Source organism: Heloderma suspectum, chromosome 4 (assembly GCF_057233095.1).
Source record: "Heloderma suspectum isolate Gila_16-S chromosome 4, 16-S_ref, whole genome shotgun sequence".
In the NCBI taxonomy this organism is placed as follows: domain Eukaryota; kingdom Metazoa; phylum Chordata; class Lepidosauria; order Squamata; family Helodermatidae; genus Heloderma; species Heloderma suspectum.
In genome coordinates this window covers 103,524,988-103,541,006 of record NC_139461.1, presented here as the reverse complement: position 1 = coordinate 103,541,006, position 16,019 = coordinate 103,524,988, and the positions used below count along the sequence as shown (strand labels likewise).

Below are 16,019 nucleotides of genomic sequence, written 5' to 3'. Positions count from 1 at the left end.
TCCTATTACACTCATGTCCTGCTTGTGGGCCTCCCATGGGCATCTGGTTGACCACAGTGGGAACAGGATGCTGGACTAGATAAGCCTTTGGTTTGATCCAGCAGGGCTCTTATGTTCTTATGTCCTCACAATTTTGATAGCCCAAGAGGCTGAATGCAGTTACAAGTGAACATCTTCTCTATCTGGGCCCACTGATCCCATTCTTCTTGAATCATGAACTGACACTAGGTAAGTCACCATCATTTTTTAAATTGTCAAACCCTAGACAATACAGAAAGCACAGAGCAAGGCAACCCATACAGGCAAAACTTCCCAGATCACATTACCACCTTATTTCTAATAGCAGCTCTGAACTTGTTCTATTCTAATTTGGCTAAATGACAGTATAGTTGCTTCCTCTTACTCTCCTTGAACACAGTTTGGGTTCGGTGTGTGTGAAAAGAACCCTGAAAGCATTTTTATATATAAAACTACAAAAGTTGTCTCTTTCACCGGTAGTAACATGTGTGAATGTTGTTAACTCAGGACAGAAATCTAATGTACATTGCAGCTATTGTAGATTTAATATTGATATTACAGGCTGATATTCTGCCATGTGTGAAAACTAAAAACCCCTTAACAGGCCAGTCCTAACCATCCTCAGCTTACATAAGTTAGGCCCTATTCCTTTCAGTTAATTTACTTCCAAGAGAGAGTATAACCTAACAACGCAATTCTATACATGTTTACTCAGACATAAATCTCTCTCAGCCCCATGGTGCTTACTCCTAAGAAAGTGTATCTAGGATAGCAGCTTCAAGTATACTGATGGCATATAGCAACCTGGTGGCCTCCAGATATTAAAGGTGTCAGGGTGGAAACTGAGCCAATAGGACCCCAGAGCAGTTCTGATTCTGAGGAGGAACAGCAATCCATGGGAGAGGAGCTCGCTCATCTCTCACAAGCACAGCAGCTGGCAGAGATTCCTCCTGCCAGCATTCCTAGGATAGATAGTGACCATGGCAGCGAGAGAGCGCTGGAAGGGGGCTTGCTGGATGATTGGCGCTGATGCAGGGAACGACGACAGATGGAGGGCGCGGAAAGGAGGTGTAGCGCTCGTTTGGCGCACAAGCAACAGTCGTGTCCCGAGGACCCAAGGGAAAGAGGGAGGATCTCACCCTAGCCCATAAGTTCAGGGTCTTCCCATGATTCTCCTTCAAACGGGGACCAACTGCCTTACCTGGAGCATAGGCTACTCTGCTATCTTTCCCCAGGGCTGTTCCTTGCTTAGTCGCTGGTGATTAGCATCTGAAAGAGTCATTAAGTTGTAAATGGAATAAAGCCTTGAAAAGAATCCTTTTCGTCTGTGTCTTGAGTTGGCTATTGGAGGTGACTGTAAGAGGCAACTAGGGCACTCCTGACAAAAGGCTGTGACTCCCATCATCCCTGACCATTGACCATACTTGCTGAGGCTGATGGGAGTTGTAGTCCAAAACTTCTGGAGGGGAGCAGGTTGGGGAAGGCTAGCATATAACACAGCAATAGCCAAAGGTTTCTCTGTGCAATCCTGATTGCATGTATCCTGATATATACCTTATATAGGCACATATGCAATGGAATGTAGCTCTAAGGCCTGCAATACCCATATGCAACTCAGTCCTATATGCCAGTCTTCCCCAACCTGGTGCCTTCCAGATGTTTTGGACTACAACTATCAGCATTCCTGGACATTGGCCATGCTGAATGGGGCTAATGGAAGCTGAAGTTCAACTCATCTGGAGGACCCAGATTGAAGAAGGCAGCTATGCGTGTTTACTCAGAAATAACCTTGGTTTTTAAATGCTGTTAAAATGTTAAAACTTTTTTTTGTGTGTTTTTATTGGTTTTCAGTGTATCATAAACCTCTTTGGGAATCCTTGTTAGGACTGAAAGTTGGTCTAGAAATGGTCTTATAAACAAACAAACAAACAAACAAGTAAATAAAAAAATAAAAAGTAAGCCCCAGGTGAAATGGAGTCTTTACCTCCTAGTGCACAGGTTTGCAGCCTCAGTAGCTCATTTTAGACCACCAAAAAAAGGTAATGTTTTGAGACAGAAGGATCAATATTGTAGCTTTAAACACAGAAATTACAGAGTCCCTGCTGAGAGGGCATACAATCTGCATCTTGGGGGTGGCTTCTCTAATGTAAGTTCTGAAGTGTTGCTAGTTCTCCTTGTGCAGTTATATTATGTGGCCACCCATGCCCACCTCTTTTAGTAGCTAATATGAAATAGTCAAGTCATTCTGCTTTACTATGAATAAACTTAACATCCCCTAGCCACAGGATAACCTCACCGGTTCTCTCACTGGCAGCTGCATTCTTTAATTTCTGGAAAATCCTGATGTCTTTGACCATCTTGTGTCATAATGAATGTCGCATTGATGAGAAAGGCCAAAGGCAAGACACATATAGTGTTACGGTTTACGGAAGCAGTGCAGAGGTGATATAGTTCATTGCCAGTTCAGATTGTCAAAGAAATGTAGACCAAAAGCCCTAATATGGAAGGGGCCCTGTAGCCTAAAGCTTCGTTTTCCAGGAAGAGGGAAGAAGGTGAGGGAAATGTTAATGACAGCTGACATGATGGGGAAGAAAGTCAAATGGCCCTGAAAGGGCATTAAGAGAAAGAAGGGGGTGGTGTGGACACACTGGGAAGTAGTGAGAAATAAACAAAAAATATCACCCATGAAAGCAGATCCAAAGAGCTGACTTCTCATACTATCACCAGTGGGCATTCTAATGTCCTAGCTGTATTTCCAGATATGAGTTGGGAATATTTTGTGAATCCTTCCAGCAAACTAGCAAGGAATCACAATAGTGTAAATGCTTGCACTCACTCTCTTCTCATTTTACAATTTGCTGATGAGTAAAGAGGGTATAATTGAATTTATGTTGCAGTGCACTCCTATGCATGATTTTCAATGGAGCTTACTGCATTGTAAAGTTAATTGATTCTAATTTAGTGGTCTGTAATGGCCTCCCCTGCAGGGCTGCTCATATTAATTTTTTTTTACAGAGAAACACACAGTGATCTGCAGTTTGTGGGCTTTTATCGTGCGCTTGTCACTCCCTACTCATGGTTGTTTACAGGTTCTTTAGCTGACTTTCCAGTTTTCCTTCTGTGTCTAAAGAGCATTTTTGGCCAGTTTTTTTAGAGCAGGGAAAATGCAGCATTTAATTGTGAAAGTGAAAGAAAGCGCAATTTCCTCTTGTGTATTTGTGCTATTCCGCTATACACAGTGCCATCTAGAGGTTATGTAGCAGAAAAGCAGGAAAGGAAACACTTGTGTAGTGCTCAGAGCTCAACTCTGTGATGAAACTGAAAGTAGATACAGCGGAGTAACAGCCAGTTAACAGCTTCATGTAGAAAGAAAGCAATTCTAGCCCCCAACGAAGGCGGGCTGAGGGGGGTTGTAATGGAAAAGGAAGCCCTCCATTGGTGGGGCAGCACATCTGGCCCAGAGGCACCTGGTACACCTGTGGAAATTTCTGCAGGCACAGAAGTACTGCTGGCAGTAGGGCCTGATCTAGGGCATTTCAGTGGGTTGTGTGTATGTTGGGGTGGCTTTGTATCTGCTGGATCCAAAGCACCCTAGTTACCATTAGCATTTTCCAAGATATGCCCCTGGATCAGGCCCCCAACCCACACCAGCTCCAGGCTATCATAGGTATTTCCCCTCCCATTGCTTTCAATGTGAGGGAAATTTTTAAAAATCAAAGATTGACCAGAAAAAAGCACCACCACCCCGCTCTGGCTGGAGTGAGCTGGCACAGCTCTGGAAGTGGTGGATCATCCACCACGAAAGTCCCCCACCTCACTTAGGATTGCTGTTTGAGAGAGGCTGTGTGAACAAATGCCATATATATAACTGTTGCTGTTCGGTAATGTTCACTTTGTGTGGCCTCTGAAAGGCTATATCTGAATAGGTCCGAGGCCTTGTTCTGTTACTTCAAAGGCCTGTGAAGTAGTTGCTTAGTGATATTCTGAAGGCAGGGAGAGAGATGATCGTTGTGAATATTTATAGATGGGGCCCGGTTCAGGTAAATACAGTTTTGATTGGCGGGAGATTATCTGTGGGATAACCTTATGTGGCTGGTGAAGATCAGGGGTAGAGAGCAGGTGGCTGTGTTATGCCAGGAGGCTGCCCCAAGATCTTGCCAGAAGAAAGTTACACAAGAAGGCAGTAAAAACTGAGATAGACTGCCCAGGCAGGCAGTAGCACAACAGGAGGAGCTTTGGGAGGCAGAAAAAGACTATACCTAAAGGCTGGACCTGGTTGTGAGTATATTTGGGTGGGTTAGAGGCTGAGGGAATTTGGCCTGAGGTAAAAGAAGTCATTAAGAGGCTTAGCAGCAACAGTGTCTCTTGAGTCCTTAAGAAGTGTCAGCAAGTATTCTTTCGAAAACCCCAAAGTAGATATTAATATTCCCTTATGTACAAAAATCCCTTTAATAAATTAACTTAATTGTTCATCTTGTCTGTAGTTTTGGTACCCATCTCATGCCTAAGTCTTTTATTCCAGGCTACTAAGAAGTTTTAAAGTATTATAAGAGAACTGGTGGCAGCAGAAAAGGTCAGCTTGTGGAACTCTGAGTTACAGTGGCAGAGAGTTGCTTAGGCCCAAAAATATAAACAATCACTAAAAATAAAAAAAAAACGTATAGGTGGGATTGCCCAGTGAAGGAGCAATTTCCCCATAGGTGGAGGCAGTGCTGGGGAGAGAAAATCCTCCATAGGCTGGGATGACGTTTAGTTTTTCTAGTGGGTACTTTTAAGGTCTTTGCTGGTATTTGCATTCTCCTGTTTTAATATTTGTTTTTTAATTGATTTTATGTTGTTAACTATGCTGAGCTGAAAGGTGGGTTATACATTAAATAATCATTTTAGGCATTAATACCATGCTCTTCCATTTAGTTTTAATGGCAAGAATACTGGGGTGGGTTGCCATTTCCTTCCCCAGGGATCGTATTTAGTCTGACCTCTCTGCCATGACCTTCCCGTCTTGGGTGTCCCTTCACGGTTTCGCTCATGACATCATTGAGGATCTCAAGCTCCAGCACCACGACAAGGTAACGATCTCCAGTACTCTCACCCTACCTATTCAACCTGTACGTAGAACACATCATGCGACGTGCTGGGCTTGATGAAGCCAAGGCTGGAGTTAAAATCGCTGGAAGAAACATTAACAATCTCCGATATGCAGATGATATCACTTTGATGGGTGAAAGCGAGGAGGAGCTGAGGAATCTCATGACGAAGGTGAAAGAAGAAAGTGCAAAAGCTGGGTTGCAGTTAAACCTCAAAAAAACCAAGATTATGGCAACCAGCTGGATTGATAACTGGCAAATAGAGGGAGAAAACGTGGAGGCAGTGACAGACTTTGTCTTTCTAGGCGCAAAGATTACTGCAGATGCTGACTGCAGCCAGGAAATCAGAAGACGTTTACTCCTTGGGAGGAGAGCAATGACAAATCTTGATAAAATAGTTAAAAGCAGAGACATCACACTGACAACAAAGGTCCGCATAGTTAAAGCAATGGTATTCCCCGTAGTAACATATGGCTGCAAGAGCTGGACCACAAGGAAGGCAGAGCAAAGGAAGATAGATGCTTTTGAACTGTGGTGCTGGAGGAAAATTCTGAGAGTGCCTTGGACTGCAAGAACGTCCAACCAGTCCATACTCCAGGAAATAAAGCCAGACTGCTCACTTGAGGGAATGATATGAAAGGCAAAACTGAAGTACTTTGGCCACATAATGAGAAGACAGGATACCCTGGAGAAGATGCTGATGCTAGGGAAAGTGGAAGGCAAAAGGAAGAGGGGCCGACCAAGGGCCAGATGGATGGATGATATTCTGGAGGTGACGGACTCGACCTTGGGGGAGCTGGGGGTGGCGACAGCCAACAGGAAGCTCTGGCGTAGGCTGGTCCATGAAGTCACAAAGAGTCGGAAGTGACTGACCGAATAAACAACAAAACATGCTCTTCAGCATATTCTCAGGGCATGGTACATAATTTAAACACTGTACATAATTAAAATACAGTAAAATACAAACAAAAATGTAACATGTAAGTAATTACTAAAGAGGATGAGGATGAGAGATCTACTGCATATCCATCCATTCTTGCTAGATTTATTCTGTATTTAAATTCTTTGAACTATTCTCTAACTTTAAAAAATTCTGGAATTACACAGTATTAAGAAGTCAATTAGCCTGGCTAATGCTAAAATCTGTACACACATCATTTAATAAAGTAGGGAGACCATTTTCAGTGTGTCTTGAAGAGGTGGAATCAGTATCAAGATAAAAGATGCATTGACCTCAGTTCTTATGGAGGCACTTCTGCTTCCCCACTCCTTTTTATAAATCTTATGTAAATTCCAATTTATTTTAAAAAATGGAGGCCATGCAGTGATTTCATTTGGGGCATAAATTAGTTGATGATTAATATCCAGTCATTTGCAAAGTTGTAGCATGCTTTCAAAACCCAATAAACCAAGCACAGAAAAAGCAAAGAGTTTCTTCGAGATACAAATTTCTTAGAGATTAAAGGATGCCATTTTCTTGTGCATGTATTAACATTTTAAGAGTGTAATCATGCAAAAGCAAATTTTCTGCATATATAAGAACTCAGGCTTAATAATCTTTACACGCTGCCTCAAGAGCTATTTTCAGATTAATTTAGAAAACAGCATTGGAGAGCAATTTGATGTTCAGTTAGATGGGCTATAGCGATATGCTCTCTCTTTTGAGTATGAGTAAGGATCATCTTCAGTAATGAAATGTTAATCAAACTGTATTGTCTTAATCTTTAAAAATAAACTCACCTTAATTCAAATTCCCTTTCACATTACAATATCAAACTAGAGCTCTTATCTTTGAAAAGGGTGTAATTAGATACCCTTCTCAACTGAGTCCCTTGGTTACCTGATTAAAAGGGGAGAAACTCCTTAATACTAGACCTTTGGAATATATTTTTTCTTCTTGTATTAATCATAAGGATCTCATCTGCTTTGTTTTGTTATGGTGGAGTTCAGATACTGTTATGATCTTCACAAGAAAGAAGGGCACACTCCAGCCAGTACTTCTAAATCCTATTGATTTCAATGGAAGTGTGTTAAACATGTGTTTAACTTTTGGGATGGATCATTGCTTAATGAAGGAAGACATGTTTTGCACGCAGAAGCTTCCAAGTTCAATCTCCAGCATCTCCAGTTAAACAGTTCAGGTAGCAGGTGGTGGGAAATGCCTCTTTCACTGTCTGAGACGCTGGAGAGCCACTGCCAGTGAGAGTGGGGAGGTGCTGGAGTCCCCTCCACCCCAGCTTGTTGTGCTGTGGGCCTCAAACATACATGCAGAGACCACCCTGAACTTTTCTGCATGAGGCTGTTCATTGCTGTATTTGCTTTCGGTTTCTTTGCAGAATTGAAATCCAAGCTTTACACAAAGAGACTTTCCTTTCCTGCTTTTCCACTACATAACCACTGGATGATGCTGTGCTATAGCATAATATTGCAATTACACAAGTAGGAAAATACTTTTCTTTCACTTTCAGAAATAATACCCCAATTTCCCCACTCTAAAAAAACCCATGGAAGTGCTCTTAAAAAACAGAAGCAAAATTGGAGGGTGTTGATGTTGTCTAAAGAACCCGTAAACAACTGAGTAAGGAATCATGAGCACACAATAAATGAGGCACTGTGCCTCATGCAGAAAAGCTCCCTGTCAGAGTGGCCATGGATCTATCTCAATCGGTATCTGGTTTTCTATGCTGGGTGGGTTGACGGTAATCTCGGGGTGGAGGAACTCTCTATAGTTTCATTGTCATGGCCAGAGCACTACCTGGTGGGGTCAAGACTTTCTTGGACTCAGAGCCTCCACAGGGGTGTGGGACCAATCAAGATGATACACCCCAGGAGGCTGATGGATCCAAATGGTTTTCTGACAGCTCTTGGGGATTTTCCTGTCACCTTGGCTGGCAATTCTGTCAAAGCCCTGTTGACCTTTGGAATGAGAAAATAGCCCAGGCCATTGATATAATCACTCCTGCTAAGTATCCTGTCCTGCTAAGTGGAGCTTTACAAGCCCCCTGGTTGTCCAGGCAGCTGATGGCGATGAAATGAGTGGAATGAATAGAGTGATGTTGGCAGAAAACCTGAACCACGAGTCCAACTGAACACTGGCTATGGCCCATCTGAAGGCCTACTCCATGGCAGTGGCGGCAGCAAAGAAAGTGTTCTTCTCCGCCACAATTGCATCTGCACAGAGTTGCCTAACAGAGCTCTCTGTTAGTCAAAGGCCTCTTACATTCCACTCTACCAGAAGAAAAGTAGACCACTTGGTAGCTTGTTGTGACCAATTTGCATGACACTTTTCAGATAATGTTGCCTGGATCTGTGCTGACTTAGACATCATAATTCATACAGGTCCAGTGGATGTAACTTTGGTCTCTGCTTGTCCAGTTATAATGGATACTTTACAATTTGTACAGCCTGAGGAAGTGGACAGGATCCTTGGGGAAATGAGGCCTACTATATGTGTGCTGGACCCTTGCCCTTCCTGGCTTATAAGAGCAGTTAGGGGGCAGGGGGACTGGCTGACTGGGTAATGGTAGTGGTGAATTCCTCATTATAACAAGGTGTGATTCCATCTTATCTAAAGGAAGCAGTGAAAAGCCCTCCCTGAACCCTACCGTACTTCAGGTTTTGGCGGTGTCCAGGAGTGCACAGGTAAGGCTAGTGCACCAACTGTGCCCATTCCTGGAGATGTCTGATTTGACCATGATGACACATGTTTTAGTTACATCCTGCTTGGACTACTGTAAGGGGCTCTACATGAGGCTGCCCTTGAAAAGTTTTCAGAAACTTCAGCTGGTACAGAACGCTGCAGCTAGACTGTTACCCAGAGCTAGTTGTAGGGAGCCCATGACTCCCTTGTTACAACAGTTCACTAGCTACCGGCCTTTTTCTGGGCGCAATTAAAACTGCTGGTTGTGACCTTATAAAACCCAATATGGCTTAGGAATAGGCTACCTGAAAGACCACCTTCTCCCATACAAGCTTGCCTAGGTTTTAAGATCCTCAGGGGAAGCTCTTCTGTTGATCTTGCCACCATTGGAGGCATGTTTGGTGGGGATGCAAGAGAGGGCCTCCTTGGTGGCTGCTCCCAGGCTCTGGAACTTCCAGCCAAGGCAGGCCTTTGGCATGTAAGCTGATCTGTTGTTGAAGGGAGTTCTATTGGATTGGGTGCAGTTTATATATATTTTTTAATTGTGTTTTTAATTGTGCTTTTAATTTATTTGTTTTTATGATTGTTTTAATTAAGTTTTTGTTTTCATCTTGGTTTTATTATTGTTAGCCTAGTGGGGAACCACTATTTGATGGAAAGGTGAGATATTGATAATATCAACAACAACAACAACAACAACAAATAAAATAAATAAATGCATAATTTGTGTCCTAACCATTCATGTCCCTGATATTACTGATACTTATCACATTAGTTTCTTATGACTAACTGGGCCTGTTCCCATTCCACTGAAGCTTTGTCAGCACCAGTATTCAGCATATCAAATCAAAAGACATGGGAGGGATCCTCTGGTAGCAAATGCATGCAACACATCCCTTTTTAAATTAGGGGCAGCATTGGGGTGGGGGTAGCTACCTTTTTATCTGTAGGGTGAAGGGTGATGCCAAAAAGCACAAAAACACAATTTTAATAAGGGAAAATTATGCCCCAGACTTCTCCTCTTTTCTTCTTATGGAATTCCAAATACAGGCCAACAATATTGGAACCAATATTTCAAAATGACTTTATTGCAGTGTCATAAAAACGAACTATACAAAATTGACTTTGCATATTATATTTAAATCTGTTGCTAGAGTTGACTTAATTTGCACAGCTTACACAAAACAAGCAAAAATCATCCGTTGAAGGAAAATAAAAAAAGCAAAACAAAAATTGAAGATACCAAACAGTTATTCTGCTTTCTTTTGCCATTAGGAAGAGTTGTCAGGATGTGTTATGTGAACATAACTGGACCAATAGACACAGCTTGTGATTTTTACTGACTTTGTTAATGGCATGTAACATTTAGAATTAATAAAGCACACCGTTCTTTTTCCCTCCCTTAAAATTGGAGAACCTTGTATTTCAGTTGCTGAAATTTAGCGTGGAAATGAAAATAATGTCAAGGTTAGAGGCACCACAGGGAAGTTGTTAATGTGGGAACAAAGGGCATTTGGCCAGTTAAAATAATAAACGACGGTGCAGCTTTCCCAGGGATGGCTGAAGCCCAAGTGGTCCTTTCCATCCAGAGCCACAATATGATCTTCAAGGGTTTGCGGTTTGGCACAATCCAGAAAGAGTAAACTCACTTTCCTAGAAAGGAAAGAAATATAATTAACTATCACAACAAGGTCATACACTATAATGCCCTAAGTTAAAACAACACCACACAATAGGCAACCTGGTGCCCTCCAGATGTTTTGGACTAACCCTGATAGAGTTGTATAGTAAGCAATCAAAATCTATGATGTTTTGGGCTGTTGTAGGTAGCTCAGAGACCTTCCTATTCATTTTTGCCATTGAGGCACCCTATGATCTGGGGGTGTTTTTGATCATGTAAATAAAAAAGGATCAGGAGGGGAAATCTGTTTTGAGCATGTATTTATACTTCTTGCTGCATTTCTCTCTCTCTCTCTCTCTCTCTGCTACTTTCCTCTTTGTGTGTGTGACCTATATATCAAGACTTCATCAAAGGGACCTGCTGAAATAAATAGAGCTGCACCAGAACTAAGCAGTTTGAAAATTGGACAGCTTTAATAATGTCTGAGTATGCCCATCTTACCATCTTACCACATGGAGGCTATTAAAAGCACTGCATATAGGGCATTTCTACACCATCATAAAATCCTGCAGTTTAAATGGGGCTTTCTGCTTCCGGTTTAAATGCAGAATCACAATGACACCCTTTTTCATGTGCTTCCTTTCCCCCCACCCCCTTCCTCCTCCTCCTCCCCGTATCTGAGTTTCCATTCTCTTTCATTGATCTCACGCCTCTTCTTGCCGCTTTTACCCTTTTCAGGGAGGAAACTGAAGTGGAACACAGCGGGGCAATTTGATAGCTCATTATCTGCAATCTATTTAAGAACAGAACAAAGGGCATTTAGTGCAGGAGGGTCACGGCGTCATGTAAAGAGCCTGCAAACTTCTGTGAAGGAGCAATCTCAATCGTGGGATAAAAGCTCTGTGTGATGAAGCCCTTAGTGGTTGTTACAAGATGGTGATCATGCTTTGTGAATTCCAGCGCAAATGTAATAATTGTAGCAACATGGGGAAACTCATATGATTTATATGGTGAGCTGCCACAGAGGAGTGGCTTACTCCTTGTGATAGAATATTGAACTGGAACTAAAGAGACTAGGGATCAGATCTCTTCCTGGCCATGAAGCTCACTGGATTAGTTTGGGCTAGTCACTATTGTTATATATAGAATCATAGGGTTGGATCTCAGCATAACCTGCCTCACAGAACTGTTGCATGCAGAAATTACATTGTGCCAGGAATTAGGGCCAAACTTCATATGACTTTAATCATGTACATGACTTTAATCATGCCTTTGAGTACAGGGTTGTATTTGACAAATTGCCAGTGTAGCGGCCCCAATCAGGATTGTGACCCTAGTGGGAGAGTGGGTACTGATTGGAATTTCTATAGTGTGTGCATATTAGTACCCATACTTTTGATGATACTCCCCGTGGAAGCATGTTTAGCCACATATCTGCTAGTGTTTTGATGGCTTGTCAAATCCTGACTTTTCTGGAAGGTGTTTGAGGATGGCTAAAGGGGGTTGGCTTTGGATTTTTTCCAGAATGTTTTTAAAACTCATTTTAGAATTGTGATATACCGTTTGTAATATAGTACGCTGCTTCAAATGCTGCTTAACTGGCAGAAAATGTTGTACAGATGCGATAGAATAAATAAAGTATGACGTACTGATTGGTGAGCTTCTCCAGCATTAATTTGGAATGGGTCTGCCTCAAATGATCTAATTTGGGTGCAATTCAGACAGGGTCTGAATTAGTTCATTGTAAGTTCAGGACCCCCCTTCATTGCCTTGTTGTGGCGAAGGGGCTTACGTAACTCAGTGAAGCCATAAGCTATGCCGTGCAGGGCCACCCAAGACAGACAGGTTATGGCAGAGAGTTCTGACAAAATGTGGTCCCCTGGAGAAGGAAATGGCAGTCCACTCCAGTATTCTTGCCAAGAAAACCCCATGGAACGTATCACAAGGCTAAAACAGATGACGCCGGAAGATGAGCCCCTCAGATCGGAAGGTGTCCAATATACTACTGGGGAAGAGCAGAGGGTATTTCCAAGTAGCGCCAGAAAGAGTGAAGCGGCTGGGCCAAAGCCGAAAGAACACTCAGCTGTGGATGTGTCTGGTGGTGAAAAGAAAGTCCGATGCTGTAAAGAACAATATTGTTTAGGAACCTCGAATGTAAGATCAATGAATCAAGGTAAGCTGGAGGTGGTCAAACATGAGATGGCAAGATTGAACATCGACATCTCGGGAAGCAGCGAACTAAAATGGACAAGCATGGGCGAATTTAATTCAGGTGACCATCATATCTACTACTGTGGGCAAGAATCCCTTAGAAGAAATGGAGTAGCGCTCATAGTCAACAAAAGGGTGGGAAAAGGAGTACTGGGGTACAATCTCAAAAACGATAGAATGATCTCAGTATGAATCCAAGGCAAACCATTCAACATCACAGTAATTCAAGTCTATGCCCCAACCACTGATGCCGAAGAAGCTGAGGTTGATGGATTCTATGAAGACCTACAACACCTTCTAGAACTAACACCAAAAAAAGATGTCCTCTTCATCATAGGGGATTGGAATGCTAAAGTAGGAAGTCAAGAAATCACCGGGATAACAGGCAAGCATGGCCTTGGTGTACAAAATGAAGCAGGACAAAGGCTAATAGAGTTTTGCCAAGAGAACACGTTGATCATAGCAAACACTCTTTTCCAACAGCAGAAGAGGCGACTCTACACATGGATATCACCAGATGGTCAATATCGAAATCAGATTGATTGTGCAGCCAAAGATGGAGAAGCTCTATACAGTCAGTAAAAACAAGACCTGGAGCTGACTGTGGCTCAGATCATGAGCTTCTTATTGCAAAATTTCGGCTTAAATTGAAGAACGTAGGGAAAACCCCTAAACCATTCAGGTATGACCTAAATCATATCCCTTATGAATATACAGAGGAGGTGACGAATAGATTTAAGGGATTAGACCTGATAGACAGAGTGCCTGAGGAACTATGGACAGAGGTCCGTAACACTGTTCAGGAGGCAGCAACTCAATCCATCCCAAAGAAAAAGAAATGCAAGAAAGCCAAGTGGCTGTCTGATGAGGCTTTACAAGTAGCTGAGGAAAGAAGGGAAGCAAAAAGCAAGGGAGAAAGGGGAAGATATATCCAACTGAATGCAGAGTTCCAGAGAATAGCAAGGGGAGACAAGAAGGCCTTCTTAAATGAACAATGCAAAGAAATCGAGGAAAACAACAGAATGGGGAAGACTAGAGATCTCTTCAAAAAATCGGAGATCTCAAGGGAACATTTTGTGCAAAGACGGGAATGATAAAGGACAAAGAAGGCAGGGACCTAACAGAAGCAGATGAGATTCAGAAGAGGTGGAAAGAATACACAGAAGAACTATACAGGAAGGATCTTAATGTCCCTGATAGCCATGATAGTGCGGTCAGTGAACTTGAGCCGGACATCCTAGAGAGTGAAGTCAAGTGGGCCTTAGGAAGCATTGCTAACAACAAAGCTAGCGGAGATGACAGTATTCCAGCTGAGCTATTTAAGATCCTAAAAGATGATGCTGTTAAAGTGCTGCACTCAATGTGCCAACAAATTTGGAACACTCAACAGTGGCCACAAGACTGGAAGAGGTCAGTTTACATTCCAATTCCAAAGAAGGGCAATGCCAAAGAGTGTTCAAACTACCGTATAATTGCGCTCATTTCACATGCCAGCAAGGCTATGCTCAAAATCCTACAAGCAGTATGTGAACCGAGAAGTACCGGAAGTACAAGCTGGATTTTGAAGAGGCAGAGGAACTAGAGATCAAATCGCCAACATTTGCTGGATCATGGAGAAAGCAAGAGAATTCCAGAAAAAATATATTTCTGCTTCATTGACTACGCTAAAGCCTTTGATTGTGTGGATCACAACAAACTCTGGCAAATTCTTAAAGAGATGGGAATACCAGACCACCTTACCTGTCTCCTGAGAAACCTGTATGAGGGTCAAGAAGCAACAGTAAGAACCGGACATGGAACAACTGATTGGTTCAAAATTGGGAAAGGAGTACGACAAGGCTGCATATTGTCGCCCTGCTTATTTCATTTATATGCAGAGTACATCATGAGAAATGCTGGGTTGGATGAATCACAGGTCGGAATTAAGATTTCCGGGAGAATTATCAACAACCTCAGATACGCAGACGATACCACCCTAATGGCAGAAAGCAAAGAGGAGCTAAAGAGCCTCTTGTTGAGGGTGAAAGTGGAGAGTGCAAAAGTTGGTTTGAAACTCAACATTAAAAAAACGAAGATCATGGCATGTGGCCCCATCACTTCCTGTCATACAGAAGGGGAAGAAATGGAAGCAGTGGCAGATTTTACTTTCTTGGGCTCCAAGATCACCGCAGACGGTGACTGTAGCCATGAAATTAAAAGACGCTTGCTCCTTGGGAGGAAAGCTATGGCAAACCTAGACAGCATAGTAAGAAGCAGAGACATCACCTTGTTGACAAAGGTTTGTATAATCAAAGCTATGGTTTTCCCAGTAGTATCGTATGGCTGTGAGAGCTGGACTATAAGGAAGGCTGAGCATAGAAGAATTGATGCCTTTGAACTGTGGTACTGGAGAAGACTCTTACGCATCCCCTGGACAGCAAGGAAGTCAAACCAGTCACTCCTAAAGGAAATCAACCCTGAGTGCTCATTGGAAGGACAGATACTGAAGCTGAAGTTCAAATATTTTGGCCACCTAATGCGAAGAGAAAACTCCCTGGAAAAGACCCTGATGCTGGGAAAGATTGAAGGCAAAAGGAGAAGAGGACGGCAGAGGATGAGATGGCTAGATAGCATCAACGATGCAATGAATATGAACTTGAGCACACTCCGGGAGAGAGCACAGGACAGGAAGGCCTGGCGTGCTATGGTCCATGGGGTCACGAAGAGTTGGACATGACTTAACGACTGAACAACAACAAGCTCAGGACCATTCGCTTGTTCTAGGTCCAAACTTCAGGTCTCATTGTACTCCCAGTTATGTCATCAGGAACCCAGTGAGATCTGAGCGCCTTTCCTCCCCCCTTGTGAATCCCCTGCTATCCCATTTCCTCTATCCTTTCCCATTGAGGGTCAAATTACACATTATGTAATTTGTGTAATTATGTAATCAAGCATACAGCTCCCTGTATTGTTTTTGATTACTTGAAATAAAGTGCACAGGGGCCCCAAGCAGGATCAGGACCACCTCTCATGAGGGAGGTCTAATCCTTCTCTCCTCAGCTGCTCCCTTCCCCAAATCCCCAACCCACCATGCAACTGTTAAAAAAATTAAAAACCTTTTCTTTGTTTAACAACACCAGCAGGGTGGGATTTCGTAAGGGAAGCAGCAGGGGAGAGGAGAAATAAACCTCCTGTCCCCATGTACAGTGCCCCAACCCATATCAGGGCCTCACGTTTTCTTTACAGTAATCAAAACAAAAACAGGGAACTCCCGCACTACGTAATAAAAATAACACATAGTTTGACCCTGAGACTTACCTAAGAAGATCTGCTGCTATGCGGTTGACCAGGCCCTAAAATGCTATGGCAACAGTAGCAAGGGCAGCAGGATCCCTTGAAACTGTAATTTCTCAGGGTCTCTGGGTCCCAGACCAGGAAGTCTGTAGCACTGCACTCCTCAGGG

The 16,019-nt window shown here is 42.9% G+C and overlaps 1 long non-coding RNA gene across 1 annotated transcript in view; it reads right to left on the bottom strand.

Moving 5' to 3' along the window:
* Window positions 1-9,807: 9,807 nt before the first annotated feature.
* Window positions 9,808-16,019, bottom strand: part of LOC146347223 (uncharacterized) — a 50,351-nt gene continuing 44,139 nt past the window's right edge. The window contains exon 4 of the long non-coding RNA XR_014790202.1: window positions 9,808-10,398. This is a non-coding gene — a long non-coding RNA (uncharacterized LOC146347223). The remainder of the gene's footprint in view (window positions 10,399-16,019) is intronic.